Source organism: Mauremys reevesii, linkage group 14, assembly GCF_016161935.1.
Source record: "Mauremys reevesii isolate NIE-2019 linkage group 14, ASM1616193v1, whole genome shotgun sequence".
NCBI lineage: Eukaryota > Metazoa > Chordata > Testudines > Geoemydidae > Mauremys > Mauremys reevesii.
Window position 1 is genome coordinate 37313003 of NC_052636.1, and position 21676 is coordinate 37334678.

The following is a 21676-nucleotide window of genomic DNA, read 5'->3' on the forward strand; positions in this document are numbered from 1 at the left end:
ACAAGTGCTGAAGACAGGTCAAATAAAAATCAGGAGCTGAACTCCCCCAAACTCTTCCCCCAAATAGGAGAGAGGAGGGGGATGAATTCAGCCTTCACATCCCATCCAAATACGCAGGGGGAAGGGAGGAAGCTACTGCCCGGTGTCTGCTAGGATCTATAGGAAGCCATGAACTATATTTACCCTGAGGATACGACTCCTGCTACGGACAATAATGAACTGAGAGACCTCCCCAAGGGCTTTGTTGGGCATTCCAGATGTTTCCTTCAGGCACTTACAGATTCTGAGGTGGTTTAATGTTTCCTCACCTGTGCAGGAAGATCTCAGGATCTCTCTTTCCTCTGAACCCTGGAGGTCTGGGACCCATGGCTCTTCCCCTTGTTCCAGCTGGGAGATCACATCAAGTTGGAAAACTAGAAACCCTGCTCAGATGAAAGAAAACAAAGGACTTCAGTTGATTTCATAAGACTTGGTCATAAAAAAACATTCTATTAATTTAACTTCAGTGCTTAGTGTGCTTAGTGTACTTAGTGTGACCCCACGGCAGCCACACCCCAGCAGGGGGAATATGGAGTCAGGAACTGGCTTTTCCTCTGTCTGATCCTTGTTTTGTTCACTGGAAAGTGGTTCTGCCCAAGGATGCAGCAATACATGTGTCATTTCTACCACTGCCCCTTTCAGTCTCTCCTTCCCTGTCCTCTCTCCCTGCCCCTCTGGCTGGGAAAGTCCCATTCCTGGGGGCTTTGCTCTCCCAGGGCTGGATTTTCTCCTGGCAATTGCTACTGGGAGGAGAAATGAGGAGGGGCTGTTTGTGCAGAGTCACTTTCTTTCCAGTCCCCAGCACTTTCCCTGAGGTCTGTCAGTTACCTGGAGACTCTGGCTCAGAATTTAGTATTAACAGGGCCCAGGGCTGCCCTAGGGGGCTAGGACCAGCTGGAGAAAGTCATCCCCTGGGCCAGGCAGAGAAGCAGCTTGAATTCAGGTCACTTCCCAGCACAGAAACCCGCTGGGGGAGCAGCAGCAGCTAAGCCTGGTCTCCCAGATCACAATGGAGGCTGCAGCGTCTGACCCAGGAAGCTGAACCCCAGTATCCTGAGCAGAGAGGGACAGAGCGTTTGAGCAGCTTCCCTCCTTTAGCTCTCTGGGGACAGCAGCTAATGAGAGCCCCTCCTCACAGGGAGAATTGCTGATCTCATTTGCCCCACTGTCCATCTGGAGTCACTCCTTGTCTTTCCATACAGTGACTCTGGATTAACAATGGTCTCAATGAAACCAGAGTTCAGAAACAATGAGTCCAGAACGCTGGGGAAGGGACCATTGTGCGGCAGTGCTGATCCCCCTCCCACCTCCCTCACCCCCAGATCCAGGACAAGGACTGGACAATGGACTGGACAATCTGGGACAATGGAACTGGAAGTTCCTGCGGTTTTCAAGAAGGGAGAAGAGCAAAAATCTGTGATTTCACCTCACAGTGTTTGATAAGTGGCTAGAAAGTTATCACAGTGACTGGGCCTGGCCGGGGAATGTCGGGCAGTGCTTGGAGCCAGGATTCTGGCATAAGCTAATCAGGGAGAAGAAGCGAGGCGCAGACCCCAGAACCCCACCCAGCCCCCACCCAGATATTCCCTGGGACCCAGCCCCCAGAGTCCCTGGCCAGGGACCTCAGATACCCCTCAGAGCCCCACCGGCCAGACAACCCCCACCAGATCTTCATTGACAGGTTGGGAATCCCAAAGGGTTCCCCCCACCAAGAGACCCAAACAGCCAGAGACCCCCCAAAAGGGACCCCACTGGGAACTCAGTCCCTCACTGCCTGCCTAGGATCCCCCCCCAGCAGGATCTGCCCTGCCATTTGCCTGGGACCCCCTCCTCCACCCAGCGGGATCCCCTGATGCTTTTCAGTGGGACCCCTCACTCTGCTTCCCTGGCATCCCCTGACCTAGTGCCAGGGATCCCTTCCCCCAGCTCTGTGCACTGGGCAGGGCAGCGATCCCAGGAGTCTGCGGGGGAAGCCCAGACAGAGCCCCTGGCACAGCACCAGGCTCCCTCTAACCCCCTGTCCCGCCTCCCCAAGAGACGCCCACCCCGGCTGTTCTGCAGCCACCAGGCCCCCAGCGATACCCACCTCCAGGACCCACAGCCTCAGGGCTGGGCACATCACAGCCACCCCCTGAAACTCCAAATCTCCAGAACCCACCAACCTCACTAGGGTACCCCCTGCCCAGCCACCCAGAGGCCTCCCCCACCACAATCCCCCTTCAGCTGCTATCTCCCCACACAGCCCCACCCCCACCCAGCAACACTGTTACCTCACAGTGCCTGAGAAGTGGATAGAAAGTGACCACCGCCCCCTGCTGGCCAGTCACACAGGCAGAGGGAGCCCTAGGGGAAGTCTCTTGAACTGGAGTATGGAAGGCCTGGAGGGACAAAATAGGTAAGAAATGTCCATGCCTGTCACTAGCAAATAATGGCCACCCTAGATCCACCCCAGAGGTGGCTGCATCTTAACACTGAGGGAAGCAACCCCTCACAGAGGCCATTTGCCATGGGGTTTGGGATACTTCTCAACTCACACTGCACTCAGAGTGACCTCCTCATCCCGTGCCAGCTGGAGAAAAGAAAAGGGTCCAGAGGTAAAGGAGGGAACAAATGATTCTCAAAGGAGACGGGAAAGATGATCTCTGGGCAATTTAACCCCCTGCAACCTCCAGGATGGAGAAGGACTCAGGGCAACAGGTTCCCTCGAAGGAAGAAGTTGCTGGGATTTAGAAACACGGGGAACAGCCGCAAACCTGAGAAGATTTTTAACTGACATTTGATAATGAGATAGAAAGAGGCAAAACCTGAGCTTTGAGAGCAACGTTCAGAAATGAAAGAGTTCCCAATTTGAGAGATTTTGGATCCATTTTGCAAATTATAGAGAGGAAAGTGGAAAATCAGAGGGATTTTATATCAGTTGTCGATAGGAGGCAAAATCTGAGTGTTTCACATCAATATTTGATAAATGAATAAAGAGGAAATGGGCAACATTTGCAAACATTTTATATCCAGGTTCAAGAATCTGAAAAAAGGTGTAAATCTGAGATTTTCTTGGTATTTTATAATTACCAACTAACAATTGCTGTGAAATGGGGGAACAGTATAACCGTGATGCTCAGGGTTTGTTTAGACTAGGGAAAGTGATGGCGTTTAGGTTAGGTAAAGGGGGAAGCTAATGCCAACCCCTGCACCTGGGCACATCTGCTCTACAACTAAAATTTCCTTTTTACCCCAAGATCACTAACTTGAGCAGCCAAGGCCATGTACAGCCCTAGTGGATGTCAGGCTCAGGTAGTTTTTGCCTCAGTGTAGCTTGTTGGGATCAAACCTCTCTCCCCCCACCTGGAGCTGATGAACATTCCTGGCAGGAGGGACACACACTCCTGTGACTCAAAAGGAAAGGAGCTGATAGAAAAGATAACAGGACTGACCCCAAAGAAGGGTGAGCTGCAAAAGGCAGAAGCAGGCAACTGATGTGGTGGAGCTGAGACACCACGGTGAAGATGGTGCAAAAATCACTATGTGGGAATTAGCAAATGTAATTAAAAAAAAAAAAACTTTGGCCAGCCCTAGTCAAGGGATTTATAACAATTCTCTCTCATGTGGATTTTCTGATGTCTAATAAGGCTTGTGCACTGATTGAAGCTTTTCCCGCACTCAGAGCACGTGTAGGGCGTCTCCCCTGTGTGGATTCTCTGATGTGTGATAAGGTGAGAGCTCCGCCCGAAGCTTTTCCCGCACTCAGAGCATGTGTAGGGCGTCTCCCCTGTGTGGATTCTCTCATGTCTGATAAAGTCAGAGCTCCGCCCGAAGCTTTTCCCGCATTCAGACCACGTGTAGGGCGTCTCACCAGTGTGGATTCTCTGATGTGTAATAAGGTTTGAGCTCTGACTGAAGCTTTTCCCGCACTCAGAGCACGTGTAGGGCATCTCCCCTGTGTGGATTCTCCGATATCTGATAAGGGCTGAGCTGTAACTGAAGCTTTTCCCACACTCAGAGCACGTGTAGGGCATCTCCCCTGTGTGGATTCTCTGATGTGTGATAAGGTGAGAGCTCTGCCCGAAGCTTTTCCCGCACATAGAGCACATGTAGGGTGTCTCCCCCGTGTGGATTCTCCGATGTGTGATAAGGTTTGAGCGCTGATTGAAGCTTTTCCCGCACTCATGGCACATGTAGCGTCTCTCTTCCAAGTTGATTCTGTTGCGTGGAATAAGGTCTGAGTGGCTACTGTAGTTTTCCTCTGGCCTCTGCTGAGTCTCACAGGCTTTTGTGTTTTCTGGGAGTGCACAACTCCTGGAAACATTCCCTTTGGATCTTCCTGATAACATCCAATGTGGATCTACTTGCACAGTGTCTTCCTGCTGGGGTTTCTCCTCCTCGTTCTCACTCACCAGCCCATCGCCGGATGGGAGACAGAGAGAATCCAGACATAGGTCACTCCCTGTGCCTGAGAAAAAGGAAATGTCAGAGAGAGGAATGGAAAAAGGGATGAACAAACCAAAATATATGTAAAAGCAGCAAAGAACCAGACTAACACAGCTACCCCTCTGATACAAAATATATGTGGGAGAGATCAAGCCTATCAGGTGCTGATTTTCCCCAAACCCTTCCACAGAGAAGAGAGGAAGGCATCAGTTCTGGGTCCTCATTGCACCATAACTCTCAGGGGAAAGTGAGATCAGGGAGGGACCTGCTGCCAGTTGTCAGTCAGAATAGGAGGGAAGCCATGAGTGACATCTGCCATAATGATTCCACATCTGCAGGAAACAATCCTGAACTTGGAGAGCTCACAGGGTCTTTGTAGGGCATCCCAAATGTTTCCTGCATTCCTAAGCAGTTGTTGAGTTGTTTAACCAAGTCCTCACCTGTGAAGGCAGCTCGGGACCACTTCTTTCTCAGAGCCCTGGAGGTCTGGGACCCACGGCTCTTCCCCTCGTTCCAGCTGCGAGATCATATCAGGTTTGGAAATTGGAAACCCTACTGCAGGCAAAGAAAACAAGGGAGGTCAGTGGAATTTGTGGGATACTTGTCACAAAGAATATTCCATAGTTTTAACCCCATCTCATTTTTAGGCAGTAACATCTGTAGCCCTCAGGATTCATCTGCTTGCCTGCATCAATATCTCTTTTCTAATAAGTACAGTACTGTGATAGGTTTATTAATTCTTATTAAAAATAAGTTTGGCTGTAATGCAAGAAACCTACAAGCCAAAAACCTGCATTTTAAGCTAAAGCAAAGTTAGCATAGCTATATCCTGTGCCCTTTTACCCAGAAAAGGAACTGTTTTTCCTATGCTCAAATAAAGTGCCTACACTTAGGTCTAAGACCCTTTACCGAGACCAACAGACAATGAAGAATAGTAAATGGGATTTTGTTGTACTCACAGACTTAACAAGTACCCCACAAGTGCGCAGATACCTGCCATCCATACGCATACACATACTAGCCTATGGAGTAAGCGTACCCTAACATTTCTATGGGGGAAGACTGAAATTTGGGCATAAGAGGAAGGATTTCCGGCATTTATTTCTATAAAAAGAAATAAGTCTTTATGACTATATCTGTCTCACTGTGAGCTTCCTGTCATACCCCCAAAGGTCCCTTTATCAATTCTGTGGAACCCGATTCGAAACACAAACTTTTATCTTCTGATCAAACAAATTGGCGAGCCTAAACTCATATTAATTAATATAAATGATTAAGTATTATTATTAATTAATTAAAATAATTACAATACACATTACATTAAGTTGATAAATCAAATCAACATTACTAACTACAGGCCAGTCAGTCTCACCTCAGTCCCTGGAAAAATCATGGAACAGGTCCTCAAGGAATCAATCCTGAACCACTTAAAGGAGGGGAAAGTGATCAGGAACAGTCAGCATGGATTCACCCAGGGCAAGTCATGCCTGACTAACCTAATTGCCTTCTATGATGAGATAACTGGCTCTGTGGATGAGGGGAAAGCAGTGGATGTGCTATTTCTGGACTTTAGTAAAGCTTTTGATACAGTCTCCCACAGTATTCTTGCCAGCAAGTTAAAGAAGTCTGGGCTGGATGACTGGACGGTAAGGTGGATAGAAAACTGGCTAGATGGTCGGGCTCAACGGGTAGTGATCAATGGTTCCATATCTAGTTGGCAGCCGGTATCAAGTGGAATGCCCCAAGGGTCGGTGCTGGGGCCGGTTTTGTTCAATATCTTCATTAACGATCTGGAGGATGGTGTGGACTGCACCCTTAGCAAGTTTGCAGATGACACTAAACTGGGAGGAGTGGTTGATACACTGGAGGGTAGGGATAGGATACAGAGGGACCTAGACAAATTAGAGGATTGGGCCAAAAGAAACCTGATGAGGTTCAACAAGGACAAGTGCAGAGTCCTGCACTTAGGACGGAAGAATCCCATGCACTGCTACAGACTAGGGACCGAATGGCTGGGCAGCAGTTCTGCAGAAAAGGACCTAGGGGTTACGGTGGACGAAAAGCTGGATATGAGTCAGCAGGGTGCCCTTGTTGCCAAGAAAGCTAATGGCATTTTGGGTTGTATAAGTAGGGGCATTTCCAGCAGATCGAGGGATGTGATCATTCCCCTCTATTCAGCACTGGTGAGGCCTCATTTGGAGTACTGTGTCCAGTTTTGGGCCCCACACTACAAGAAGGATGTGGACAAATTGGAGAGAGTCCAGCGGAGGGCAACAAAAATGATTAGGGGGCTGGAGCACATGACTTATGAGGAGAGGCTGAGGGAACTGGGATTGTTTAGTCTGCAGAAGAGAAGAATGAGGAGGGATTTGATAGCTGCTTTCAACTACCTGAAAGGGGGTTCCAAAGAGGATGGATCTAGACTGTTCTCAGTGGTAGAAGATGACAGAACAAGGAGTAATGGTCTCAAGTTGCAGAGGGGGTGGTTTAGGTTCGACATTAGAAAAAACTTTTTCACTAGGAGGGTGGTGAAGAACTGGAATGGGTTACCTAGGGAGGTGATGGAATCGCCTTCCTTAGAGGTTTTTAAAGTCAGGCTTGACAAAGCCCTGGCTGAGATGATTTAGTTGGTTTGGTCCTGCTTTGAGCAGGGGGTTGGACTAGATGACCTCCTGAGGTCCCTTCCAACCCTGAGATTCTATGATTCTATGAACACACCCCAAATAAGGCTACGCATCCCAAGGCCATCTTCCTTGGCTCAAAGTGCAAACAGAGAATAGTAGATGGCCCATGCCCTGAAGAATTTACAATCTAAATCAGGGGTAGGCAACCCGCGGCAGCGAGCTGATTTTCAGTGGCACTCACACTGCCTCGGTCCTGGCCCCTGGTCCGAGGGGGGGCTCTGCATTTTAATTTAATTTTAGATTAAGCTTCTTAAACATTTTAAAAACCTTATTTATTTTACATACAACAATAGTTTATTTCTATATTATAGACTTATAGAAAGAGACCTTCTAAAAACGTTAAAATGTGTTACTGGCACACGGAACCTTAAATTAGAGTGAATAAATGAAGACTCGGCACAGCACTGCTGAAAGGTTGCCGACCCCTGATCTAAATAGACAAGACAGACACAGAATGGGGTAGAAAGGGCTAGAACCCACTGTTAGAATAGACATTCAGGCCTGCCTGTAAAGCCTATAGTTTAAGAACTTAGGGGTATTTTTATCACTTTGTCTTTATACCCCTGTAACTAGCTAAGAATCAAAATCTCAGTCCGCCTGTGTATGGGCCTTCTCTCACTGTGACAGTCTGAGGCCTTGTTCTTAGGCTAAGGCCTTTGGCTAAGCAGCAGGGGCAGCCATAAGCTGGGAAGCGAAGGGTCACATCCTCACATCCCAAACCAGTCACACTGAAATAAGATGCTACTGGGCTGTTAGGAAGATGATCCTGTCCTGATAGTGCCCATCGCCACCAGATAAAGAAACAGATCTTAAGATGGCAGGCCAGTCCTCGCCCACAGACAACCTGCCAACCTGAAGCATATTCTCACTAGTAACTGCACACCGCACCATAGTAACTCAAGCTCAGGAACCAATCCATGCAACAAACCTCGATGCCAACTCTGCCCACATATCTACACCAGCAACACCATCACAGGACCTAACCAGATCAGCCACACCATCACCGGTTCATTCACCTGCACATCCACCAATGTAATATATGCCATCATATACCAGCAATGCCCCTCTGCTATGTACATCGGCCAAACTGGACAGTCTCTAAGGAAAAGGATAAATGGACACAAATCAGATATTAGGAATGGCAATATACAAAAACCTGTAGGAGAACACTTCAACCTCCCTGGCCACACAATAGCAGATTTTAAGGTGGCCATCCTGCAGCAAAAAAACTTTAGGACCAGACTTCAAAGAGAAACTGCTGAGCTTCAGTTCATCTGCAAATTTGACACCATCAGCTCAGGATTAAACAAAGACTGTGAATGGCTTGCCAACTACAGAACCAGTTTCTCCTCCCTTGGTTTTCACGCCTCTACTGCTAGAACAGGGCCTCATCCTCCCTGATTGATCTAACCTCGTTATCTCTAGCCTGCTTCTTGCTTGCATATATCTACCTGCCCCTGGAAATTTCCACTACTTGCATCCGACGAAGTGGGTATTCACCCACGAAAGCTCATGCTGCAAAACGTCTGTTAGTCTATAAGGTGCCACAGGATTCTTTGCTGCCTTTACAGAACCAGACTAACATGGCTACCTCTCTGAATCTTAAGATGGTTAATGAAAACTTAGTCTGATAGCATCCGGTCTGGCAAGAAATCCCTTATTAATTGTTGTGGTTGTGAAACCCTCATTTCTGTATTGTTTTATCTTTATGGCCACCACTTTTACCTTGTTAATTAGTCTGGTTCTCTAATTGTTTCTGTCTGCTGCATAATTAATTTTTCTACGTGTAAGTTCATTAGGGCAGTGGAATATGCTTGCTTGGAAATAACCCCAATAAACATCGCATTATCTGTGCTTCAGACTTCTGGTCTTTTGCTGCTTGCTGTCTGCGTGAGAACCACCAGGGAAGTGGGAGGGTGAAGGGAAAACCCTCTAACAAATGGACATGACCTGATAACCAAGAGGTAAGCCTTTAAGGAAGGTTTTAATACACTTTGGAACGGATCAGGGATTCCCATGAGGACTGAGAGGGAGTGATGGTAAACACGCATTTAGATCCTTTTCTTGTTTTATATCTTTTCCGCATAAGGCTGCAATGCCCTGGCTTTTAAACAGTCCTTGGGAGGTGCCCCTTGAGTGCACTAGACCCCCAAGGGGTCCCACTCTTCCACAAGGACAGGCCACTTAGCTTCAACACCTGAGACTGAGCCACTTCCTCGGTGCCCTTCCTGCACACTCCTCTCCACTTCTTCCCATTACTCTCAGCCAGCACCACCTTCCGGCACCTTGGGAGAGTCTTGTGTTCCCTCTTCATCTCTCACTACCTCATCCCTCCCTGCTGCTTCTTAGCTCTAACCCTGCACACACCCTCCCCATGTCCTGGCAGCCCAGAATTATCTACTCCCCCCTTCTCCTCCCCTCCCACAGCTCTGTTCTCCCTTCACCCGTGGGGTCCTGAATGGAAACATTATACGCTCTCCTATCGAAAGAGGAGCTCATCTGACTGTCACACAAGCCATGCATGAGTCACACACCTATTTACTCAATTTAGAATTCTACAAGTAGCATATTTTCCTCTTAAAATGAGGAAAAGGCATGAAAGCTACAGTTATTAATATAGTTACTAATGTAGCCAATAAGGATACATTCAATGCAATTTTAAAATGTGTGACAGCACCAAAAAGGCACATGTCCAAAAATGATTCTAGTGGGTGAGAGATAAGGCAAAAAAAAGGGGGCAAGGAAACTTGTCAAAACTTGTATGACGAATAAAGGTATAAAGTTATTACTACTCAGGTTCTTCAGAGACCCCACAGGTTCTAATAACCCAGGGGACAGGACTCCTTACCCAGTGAGGTCACCGTCTCATAGTTCTCCTGCATGACATCCCTGTAGAGGGCTCTCTGAACAGGGTCCAGCAGAGCCCATTCCTCCCTGGTGAAATACACAGCCACCTCCTCGAAGGTCGCCGGCCCCTGAAAGAGCAAGAGTCCAGCACTCAGGACCTGCTGCCCCACTCACAACCCCACTATTCACGGAACAGCAGCACCAGGTAAATGGAAGCTCCGGGAGGCACATGTTAACAGAGTCCCACCTCACCTAGCTTAGAGCAGCCAGGCAGCATCAGAGGGTAGAAAGAGAGAGTCTTTGTGTCTCCCAGCTGACAGACGCAGGCAGGGGCGTCACATTTATCACATACCTACTAGCCACAGTTTGATATAGGAGATGGGGCTGTCTCTGGACCCTGCTGATGGCTCCCTGGTAGGAAACACTCTCCAAATAAAATATAAGGAAGAAAAGGGAAGTCAGTAGTAAAGAATATTAGTTAGAACAGGGTGTGACGAGGCAGTTCTGGCGGGACCCAAATGTGAGTGCCAATACAGGACCAATTGCTCAAACAGGGCAGTCACAGCCCAAGCCTGGGGTTTTTCCACCTCTAAGGCAAACCAAACAAGCCAGACAAGAAGGACTTCGGTTTCACCCCACTGGCTAACCACAAGTCACACAAGCAATTTCCTTAGACACTCCAGTCTCCCAGTATCGCCACCAGTGCCACTCGTCCTGGGGATGAATGGTTATAAAAACCAACACCCCAGTAAAATAAAAAGGTTCTCTCGATCCCAAAAAATCAAGTCCCAGACCCAGGTCAATATACACATCAGATCTTACTCACAAATTATGCTGTTGCCAATCCTTTAGAATCTAAAATCTAAAGGTTTATTCATAAAGGGAAAAAGGTAGAGATGAGAGCTAGAATTGGTTAGATGGAATCAATTACATACAGTAATGGCAAAATTCTTAGTTCAGGCTTGTAGCAGTGATGGCATAAACTGCAGGTTCAAATCAAGTCTCTGGAGTACATCCCCAGCTGGGATGGGTCATTAGTCCTTTGTGCAGAGCTTCAGCTTGTAGCAAAGTCCCTCCAGAGGTAAGAAGCAGGATTGAAGACCAGATGGAGATGAGGCATCAGCCTTATATAGGCTTTTCCAGGTGTAAGAACCTCTTTGTCCTTACTGTGGAAAATTACAGCAAAATGGAGTCTGGAGTCACATGGACAAGTCCCTGCACTTTGCTGAGTTACAAGGCGTGTCTGCCTTCTCTCAATGGGTCAGCTGAATAGCTGATGGTCCTTAATGGGCCATCAAGCAGGCTAGGCAGAGCTAACACCAACTTGTCTGGGATGTCACCCAGAAGCAGAGCACAAATACAAAATACAGACAGTATAAAGCCAATACTTATAACTTCAACTACAAAATGATACATACATATAGACAGCATAATCATAACCAGCAACCCATAATCTGGTCTTGGACACCTTAGATGACCCCCTTTACCTAAGATTTGGTGCCACTACAGGACCTTGGTTGCAAACCATGTTCTATATGGTCCCAGTTTATATCAATAACGTCACACAGTGGTAGGCAACCTATGGCACGGGTGCTGAAGGCAGCACGCAAGCTGATTTTCAGTGGCACTCACAATGCCCGGGTCCTGGCCACCAGTCCGGGGGGCTCTGCATTTTAATTTCATTTTAAATGAAGTTTCTTAAACATTTTAAAAGCCTTATTTACTTTACATACAACAATAGTTTAGTTATATATTATAGACAGAGAAAGATCTTCTACAAATGTTAAAATGTATTACTGGCGCACTCAAAACCTTAAATTAGAGTGAATAAATGAAGACTTCTGAAAGGTTGCTCACCCCTGAGTTAGAAGGTCAGAATTGTAGAAAATTGGTAAGGGAAATCAATGACCAATCAATGAAAATAAGAAGGAAGGTTTGAAAAGTATATTAATCCTAACAATGGTAGTGATAAATTACTAGACGGAAATGGCAGAATTATCAAAAATAATGCAGAAGAGGTAAAAGTGTTCAATAAGTGTTCTCTCCTGGATTTGGAGAAAAACAGATGCTGTACTCGTATCATAAGATGTTGACGATGACACTCTTTCCATTCCAACAAGAACTCACAAGGACATTAAACAGCAGCTATTACAGTTAGACATGTTTAAATCAGCAGGTCCGGATAACTTGTATCCAAGAGTTTTTAAAGACCTGGTGGAGGAGTGTGGTGGACTATTAATGTTGATTGTAATTAGGACTTGGAACACTGGGGAAATTCCAGAAGACTGGAATTAAGCTAATGCTGTGCCAATACTAAAAAGTGTAAAAGAGATGATCCAGTTAATTACAAGAGTGTCAGTCTGATATCAATACTGAGCAAAATAATGGAGCAGTTGATACTGGATTTTGTTAATAAAGAATTAAAGGAAGGTAATATAATTAGTACCTGTTAACAAAGGTTTAGAGAAAATAGATCCTATCAAACTAACTGGATATCCTTATTAGATGAGATCAAAAGTTTGGTTGCAGCTAATATTATTGATGTAATATATCTAGACTTCTGTAAGGCATATGACTTGATTCAGCACAATATTTTGACTAAAAAACTAGAATGATACAAAATAAACACAGCATACATTAAATAGATTAAAAACTGGGATTGTAAATGGGGAACCATGGTCGAGTGGATTTATTTCTAGCGGGTTCCCACAAGGATTGCTTTTTCCCCGTGTGCTATTTAACATTCTTATCAATGACCTAGAACAGAATATAAAATCATCACAGATAAAGTTTGCAGTTACCACAAAGATTGGGGTTGGTGGTAACTAATGATGTGCCAGTAGATTCCGGCTCCAGCACTGGGAGTCTGGGAAGTTGTCCCAGCCCTGGCTGGAGGGTTTTTTCCTGTTCCACAAAGAGGGGAAGTTCCATTCCCAAATCCCGTGCCTTGAAATTAGGCCTTATCTGACACTACACCCCCATATTCAGCATAGTGGTATGGTTATAATATGATTAGGACATAATTATGATGCATTTTGTGCAAGATGTGTCGTGCTGAATATGATTATCCTATTTGTGTGCATGCATCATGTTTGTATTTGAAGTTATGGATATTGACTCTGTATCTGTATTTCAAATGTGCTTACTCTGGGTAACACTCACAACGAGCCTTTCAGGTACAACAATGAAGAAGCCAGACAGAGCTGATGGCTCATCAACAAAGACAATGGACCGTGGAAGAGCTTAGCCTTCCTGTGATTGTTTCAGCCAGCCTATGAGTCATGGCTACTATGACTCAGCAGGACATGCTAGGACATGTGACCAGACCACATGACAACAAACTCCATTTTGGTACCTGTATTTTTCCACAAACTGGACTGGGAACGGAGTTTGGAACAAAGGGTTCCCGCCATATGGAAAAGCTACATAAGGTGGGGTGTGACATCATCTCTTGGCCTCATTCCCCACACAAGAGAACTCCTGGAAACACCTGAGGAACAAAGACTGAACTGGGGGAACTGCTGCTCCCAGGGTAAAGGGATTTCTAGCTTGTGTATGGAAACTTGGGGGACTGCTTGTATCATCAGTCAGGGTGAGAAACTGCTAATTCAAATTCTATCCAGATAGTATGTTAGGCTTAGTTTGAGCTTTTGGTTATCTGCTAAATAATCTGCTTTGATCTGTTTGCTATCACTTAGAATTGTTGGGATACGTTAGGGTTCAGTAAAAGAGCTGGAAAGCTGCTAATGTGCTGACATGCATTGGGGACAAAGGCATAAGCAGGCAGGAATTCTTTGCTTAACAAATAAGTTGCCATATTTTTCCTCTCTCTGTTGCTTGTAAGAATTGACATTGATGTAGCTGTATGAGAAATGTAGTTGTTGGAATGAATGTCCTTTGTGTGAAAGAAGGTAAAAGAAATGTTACCTCCCCCTCCCTTCCTTTCCCAGCTACATAAACAAGCCCTGGCTTATGGCCCCTTCCTCCCTCCCCGAGAACTGCTCATTGACCCTTCCTCCATACCCTGAGAACTGCTGTTTAGGGAAATTTGTGGCAACACGTTATTGCAAAGAACGGTATTTTCAAGGTAAAAATGCCACTATGATATGTGTAATACTGTGACAGTGGATAGGGGTGGGTAGACTAATTGTATGAGCGTTTCTACTACTTAATAAGGGGTTTTGGGGTGTTGTAACGGATGTGGGTGTTTACATACAAACTTGGATAAAAGGCGAGTGATGTAACTAATCCAGTGCTTACTCGATAGCTGTCCAGGGGAACAAGTAACGCAATAGAGAAGCTTGTATTCATATCCGCCTCTGGATCAACCGGCTCCTTTTTTGTTCTAACAATAATTACTTCAGATCTACCTTTCTGCCATTAATAAACTTGTTTTATGCTTTATCTTAATCAGTGCATTTTGAGTGAGTGTTTGGGGAAAAGCTGAGCTTGGTTAGCACAGGCTTGTTGTGAATATCTCTCCCATATCGAGGGGAAGGGGAACTATATGAATGAGCTGACATTACAGAGATCCCTGTGCACTATAAGATGGGATAATTCTGAATTTATACTACAGCAGGTGTGCAAGGCTGGGGAGCTGGGAAATTGGCTGTCGTCGTCTATCTGTCCTTGAGCAGCTCAGGTAAAGCACTCAGGTAGCTTAGTTGGGTGTATGGCGTCACCTACTGTCATGATGGGTGATAACAGGCCCTGGAGAGGCTGGCTGAATCTCCAGCAAAGCAGTGTGAGAAGGGCCAGCCCAGCTTGAGGGTTAGAGGGCACAGCGGTTCCCAGGAGCCCCCCAGACTGCACCCCAGGGTGACAACCCATCACACCCTAGAGTACACAAGTCTCAGCAGGTTTGTCACATCCTGTCCCCTCCCTTTCTCCACCTGAGATATTTCCTGCCTCCCACCACCTCCAGCAGCTCCTACCCTCCTATGCATGTACTGCTTCTCTCCCTCCAAGCAGAACCCATCACCAGCTCCCTGATACCTTACCTGAGCCAGCTCCATTGCAGCCATTTCCTTCCCTTTGGGAGGATGAAATGATCTGGAGCAAAACGTGGACGTTAATCTGTAGCCTGCCAGGACGAGAAGGGCAATGTGAGAGAATGCAGAGGGGGCTTTTGTCCATTCCACATGCAGATTCCCCCCTGATTTTTCCCTGCTAATGGACACTCTAGGTTCTGCCACACTGTGAAGCACAGAGTGACCTTATCCCAGTACAGGCCTAGGCTCCTCCCACCAGGGTGTGACCCTCTGAGACACGGTGAAACCTTCCCAGTAACCTCCTCTGTTACACTTACCAAGTTTGCAGACAATACCAAGCTGGGAGGGGTTGCAAGTGCTTTAGAGGATAGGCCAGGGAAGGAGAGCTCAGTGGTTTGAGCATCGGCCTGCTAAACCCAAGGCTGAGAGTTCAATCCTTGAGGGGGCCATTTAGGGATGTGGGGCAAAAATCTGTCTGGGGATTGGTCCTGCTTTGAACAGGGGGTTGGACTAGATACCTCCTGTGTTCCCTTCCAACCCTGATCTTCTATGATTAAAATTCAAAATGATCTGGAGAAAAGGCCTGAAGTAAATAGGATGAAATTCAATTAGGACAAATGCAAAGTGCTTCATTTAGGAAGGAACAATCAGGTGCACACGTACAAAATGGGAAATTCCTGCCCAGGAAGGAGCACTGCGGAAAGGGAGCTGGGGGCCATAGTGAATCACAAGCTAAGTATAAGTCAACAGTGCAAAAGGGCAAACATCATTCTGGGATGTATTTGAGGGAGTACTGTAAGCAAGACACAAGTAGTAATTCTTCCACTCCACTCTGTGCAGATTAGGACACAACTGGAGTACTGTGTCCATTTGTGGGAGCCACATATGAGGAAAGATGTGGACAAATTGGAGAAAGTCCAGAGAAGAGCAACAAAAATGATTAAAGGTCTAGAAAACATGACCTATGAGGGAAAATTGGAAAAATTGGGTTTGTTTAGTCTGGAGTAGAGAGGACATGATAATAGTTTTCAAGTACATAAAAGGCTGTTACAGGGATGTGGAAGAAAAAATTGTTCTTAACCTCTGAGGATAGGACAAGAAGTAATGGCCTTAAATTTCAGCAAGGGCAATTTAGGATGGAGATTAGGAAAAAACTTCCTAACTGTCAGAGTGGTTAAACTCCAGAACAAATAGCGTAGGGAGGTTGTGGAATCTCCATCACTGGGGATATTTAAGAGCAGGCTGGACAAACACCTGTCAGGGATTGTCTAGATAATACTTAGTCCTGCCTTGAGTGTAGGGGACTGGCCTAGATGACCTCTCAAGGCCTCTTCCAGTTCTATAATTCTAAGAACCAAAGGCCAGAGACGAGCAGAATCAAAGGAGTCACTCTGGGGATTCTCCCTGTGTCTGTCCCCAAGGCAGCTCTCTCAGGTTTACAAAGCTGTTTGATGCTCCAGCCTTTATCCAGTCTCTCCTGGCAGTGCCCCCTTCATGGGCTGGGCCTAGTTTTAGCCTTTGAGAAGCGTGACCCCGGGGGCTCTGAGACTGGGCCTTCTTGCCTCAGCACATCTTGTTCCTTTCTGTGGCTCCCCAGGGAGTCCAAGTGAGTAGATACTCCTCCTACAGACTGTGAACATGAGAACATAAGAGCTGCCCACTGCATCAGAACAATGGTCCATCTAGCTCAGCGGCCAATGCCAAGTGCTTCAGAGGGAATGACCAGAACACGGAATCATCAAGTGATCCCCCCCCCATCACCCATTCCCAGCTTCTGGCAAACAGAGGCTAGAGACACCATCCCTGTCCAGCCTGCCTGTGACACTGGCAGATGAGGTGTTAGCTCTTGCAAAAGCCCCTGTCTTCATTGAACAGGGACAAACACACAGTGGAATCAGTTTGACTCACCTGTGTTAATATTAGGTATTAGGATTATAAGAATGCGTTTACACTTTATTGAATGCTTGTGAGTTGCTGCCTGGGTTAATATCTGAATAGTTGCATTGGGAGCCTCTGTGGCTCTGTAAATCACCAGAGGAGAGAGACTTTACCTAGGTGGAGTGTTGATTGACAGCCGAATGCATTACACCCTGCCTGGCAGGAAAGGTTCATCAACACCAGATAGACTATTATGGGATGTTAAAGACAACAAAAGACTGTTGTTGTGCTCTTGACTTCCCATTAACTGAGTTTGCAGCTCAGAGCACATGGCAGGAAGGGGATGAAAAACCCCATATAGAAGGAACTGATGATCTGTAGCTGCTTGGACTCTGGGGGGATAAAGTTTCTAGGCATAAGTACGAGATCCCCAGCTGATTAGCCTGGGTTAGTCCTAAAAAAGATGCAGAGCTTGCTTATTATAGAAGCTTCTTTTACCTTTTGAAATTTAAGACTGTAACTCGTCTGCATCTATAGGATTACCTGCTTTAACTTAGTAAACAACTCTCCTTTCCTTTTAAATAAATCTTAATACAGGTTATTACAGGACTGGCTACAACTGTTGTCTTTGTTGTGAGATCTAAGATTCAATTGACCTCAGTAAGTGACTGGCCCTTTGGCATGAGGTCAGGCTTGACAAAGCCCTGGCTGGGATGATTTAGTTGAGGGTTGGTCCTGCTTTGAGCAGGGAGTTGGACTAGATACCTCCTGAGGTTCCTTCCAACCCTGATATTCTAGGATTCTATGACTGGCAGTAACCTGAACATTGCTGTGATTCGTGGGGTAAGACAGTGGTTCTCAACCAGGGGTCCTGGGCCCCCTGGAGGCCACGAGCAGGTTTCAGGGCAGGGGCCAAGCAAGGGCAGCATTAGACTCACTGAGGCCCAGGGCAGAAAGCTCCAGTCCCAGCACATGGGGCTGAAGTCCAGGGCCCTGAGCCCCACCACCCGGGCCTGAAGCCAAAGCCTGAGCAATGTAGATTTGTGGGGTCCCTGTGGCACGGTGCCCCGAGAGAGGAAGAAAGTGCCCTGAGGACGCAGCCAGAGGGCTGAGCCCTGACACACGACTGGCTCAGAGGGTCTCTGCAGTCAGGAAGGGCGAGCAGCGAGGGAAGCCTGGCAACTGATGGTTGGAGGGGTGAAGAGGTTTGGGGCATGGTGGGGGAAGAAGCGTCTGGGATTGGATAACCTGGGGCTGGGCAGTCTCCATAGGGGACACTTCCTCCTCCTGTGCCCTTTCCACACCCTCTTGCGAGTCGAGAATGACCACCCTGTCCCCACCCCCAGCGGCAGCCGTGTCTCAGGACTCTCCCCGGTTGCACCCACTAACTCTCCTCCCATTTGGGGTACAGCTCAGGGCAACAAATTCCCACCAAGATGAACCCAGCTGGCTGCTGCCTGTTCTGGTGCCACAGGGGCCTCTGGTGGGTGAAAGGGTATCTTCTTCAAGCCAAAAAAAAGAAATTCTGCGCTGGACGTGAATTCTGTGCGTACGCAGCGGTGCAGAATTCCCACATGAGTAACTCACACCTGGCACAAACATAACCTGCTCACTCCCGTCTCTGCTCCCTATGTGTCAAGTCCCAGAGCTGCTGCTGTCATTAATGCACACAGGCTTTCACTCCCGTTAGCGCTGGCAAGACCCAATCCAGCGACAGGACTGAACCCTTATTCTCCTATCACATGGGACAGTCTCAGCTGAGGGGGAGGTGAGATGGGGAGTGGGTACAGAGGGGAAAGTTGTTGTACCCATGTTGGTCCCAGGACAGCAAAGAGGTATTTTTAATTGGTTTTAAAACAATTACCGCACCCACCTTGTCTCTCCAAGAGATCTGAAAGTGGCAGGAGGAGACAAACAGGAAGACAGAGCTCAGGACTCTAAAACAAACATTTCAAACCCCTAGAAGAAACCACATTTCCCTTCTGCCCCTGGGTCTGTTTGTGTCCTCTATGAGGGGCCACCCCATTCCCCTCACAGCAGCAACGGGAGACTGCAGCCAGCCCCAGATGGTCTTTCCCAATCCTGGGATGTTTGTTGTGACAAAGTTTGTGTGTGGTGGGTGCACGGGCTGGGGACACCTGGACTGATCTGCAGATTGGAAAGTCAGGGCAACTCTAGCACAGCTTGGGAGCTGTGGGCAGGGGGAGCAGTTCTGGAGCTGGGCCTCTGTCCTCTCTAGCTCCCATGGCAGATGGCTCTGGCAGCATCAAGTGGGTCCATCACTGCAGGGGAAGGTGGGGTAGTGTCTGAGGTCAGGGTGAGAATTGGAAGGGGGTCTATGCCCAAGAATGGGGGATGGAATTCACCTCCCCACCCCTCTGCAGAGCTCAGCAACTAGGGATTTATCCAGTGAAGTATAATTCACTCTGTGCAGTGATGAGCTGCCAAAATCATAACAACCGGTTCCCTCCTCACCCCAGGAGGGATCATGCCCCCCCCCAGGAAGCCCTGCCCCATCCACCCCCCTTCCCTGTACCCTGACAGCCCCTGGAACCCTTGCCCCTGACTGCCTCCCACCGCCCCCATCCAACCCCTGATCCTTTCTGACTGCCCTCCCGGGACCCTTGCCCCTATTCAATCCCCCTCTTCCCTTCCCTCTGACCCCCACAACTCCTATCCACTCCTCCCCACCCCTATCCACTCCCCTGCCCTCTCTCCAACACCCCCTCCCTGCCCCCTTACCGCGCTGCCTGGACGTGGCTGGCGGTGCTACAGTCCGGCCATGGCTGGAGCCGGGAGCCTGGGGACGCGGGGCCGGGGCAGGAGTCGCGCGGCCGGAGGATACGGTGGGAGCCAGGTGGCCGGAGCCAGGCGGCTGGCCGGCCGGAGCCGGGGAGGGCCGCCGCCAGAGCCACGGGCCGAGCTGGGCAGCCGGGCCGCCGCCCGGACCCTGGCCTCTGGGTAGGTGAGGTCGCGCCGCCGCCAGGCCCGAACTGGGCTGCGGCGGGCCGGGAGGGCCGCGCCGGAGACGGGCGGCCGGAGCCGCGTGCCGGGAGGGCCGTGGCCGGAGATGGGCGGCCGAGGAGGGCCGGGGCTGGGAGGGCCGAGGCGGAGCCGGGCAGTTGGGGAGGGACGCGGGGCCGGGAGGACGCGGGGCCGGGAGGGACGGAGGCAGGCAGGCGGCCGGGAGGGACGCGGGCTGGGCAGGGCCGGAGGCGGAGCCGGGCGGTTGGGGAGGGACGCGGGCCGGGAGGGACGCGGGGCCGGGAGGGACGGAGGCAGGCAGCCGGGAGGGCCGCGGGCTGGGCAGGGCCGCGCCAGAGCCGGGCAGGGCAGGGACGCGGCTGAAGACCGGCCGGGCGCATGGCCCTCCTCGCCTCTCTACCCCTACCTCAGCTCCATCTTCCTGTTCCTAAGCGGAAGCCTGCTTGCTTCTCAGCCCCAGGCTTCCCGCGCGAACAGCTGATTCAAGGAAGCAGGGGAGGGAGGAGAAGCAGGGCGGAGCATTCATGGCAGCAGGTGGAGGCCGAGCTGAGGTGAGCTGGGGCCACAGCAGGGAGCGGTTGTTAAATTTAAATGCCCTTTTAGAACAAGTTGTCCCAGGCGGGACAACCGGTTCTAACAGAGCGTCTAAATTTAACAACCGGTTCCCGAACCAGTGCGAACCGGCTGCAGCTCATCACTGACTCTGGGTGACTTTGAGTCAGCCACTGAAAGATGCTTGTGCCTTCGGTTCCAGTTCTCCTCCCAGACTGCCGGGGCAGCCAGGGATAATTAGTGGGATATGGGACTAAGAAGATGAAAATTCACTAAGAACAATGATATTTGTGTGTTTATTATTAAATCCCCAGACACCCACCAATCCCCGTCCTCCTTCTGATGAGCTATAAATATCTAAGGGACTCGGCTACTGATCCTGCAGTCAGTTCCTGCCCTTCTCCACTTTCTAAAGCAGCACTTTTAAGAACAGGGCAGGGAAACATGTAAATACTTTGAACCAAATTCCAGAAGCTGCTGAGCATGGAGAAGTTAAAATGAAACCAAGATTCCGTCTCTCCAAGGACCTAGTGCAAAATAACAGAAATCTGAAATGGCCACTTCATAACTGATAATGTTACTCATCTGTTCACTTCTGGGAATTACCACTAAGAGAAACAACCCAGTGACGGTGATATCCTGAGGAAAAGATCTCATGTGTCTTTAGATCATACCAATTTGTAATCTGGAACGATATACACTAAAACGCCTAATTCATAGCCCTACGGCAATTGCCTGGTCTCCCTACAGGGCAGAATTAAGGTTGGTGCCTTAGTTGTGAATTTCCATCCCCTAGCATATTGCAATTGCTGTTAAGTGGGTTTGACAAAATTCATTGTGTCTATTTCTTTCTTTTAATTTCAAGAGAGAGAGATTTATTTTTAAACCCTTTTTTCAATGTTTACAATTTCAATGTTCAGAGCTGTGGGAAGTTATGGGGGTCGTCAGACAACAATTATTTAATAACAGTAACTGCTGAGAGTCCAAAAGCCAAATCATATAACTGTTCAAAGAGAAATTGTCAATGTCACACCCAAAATATACAGTGTAAATATCCTTAAATCAAACTCCACTTTCTCCAGAAGCATTTCTGTATATTACCTATATCAATATTTTTTTCATCTGTGTGTGTGTGTACAGTGAAATTAACATTTACTGCAATTTATTAATAAAAATCCAATCCTTTCAAGCGTAATTTTAAGTAATGTAGTACTTGAAGTCTTTCACTTCCTAGACTGGAATGTTTCACTTCAGGATAATTACACCCTCCCTGTG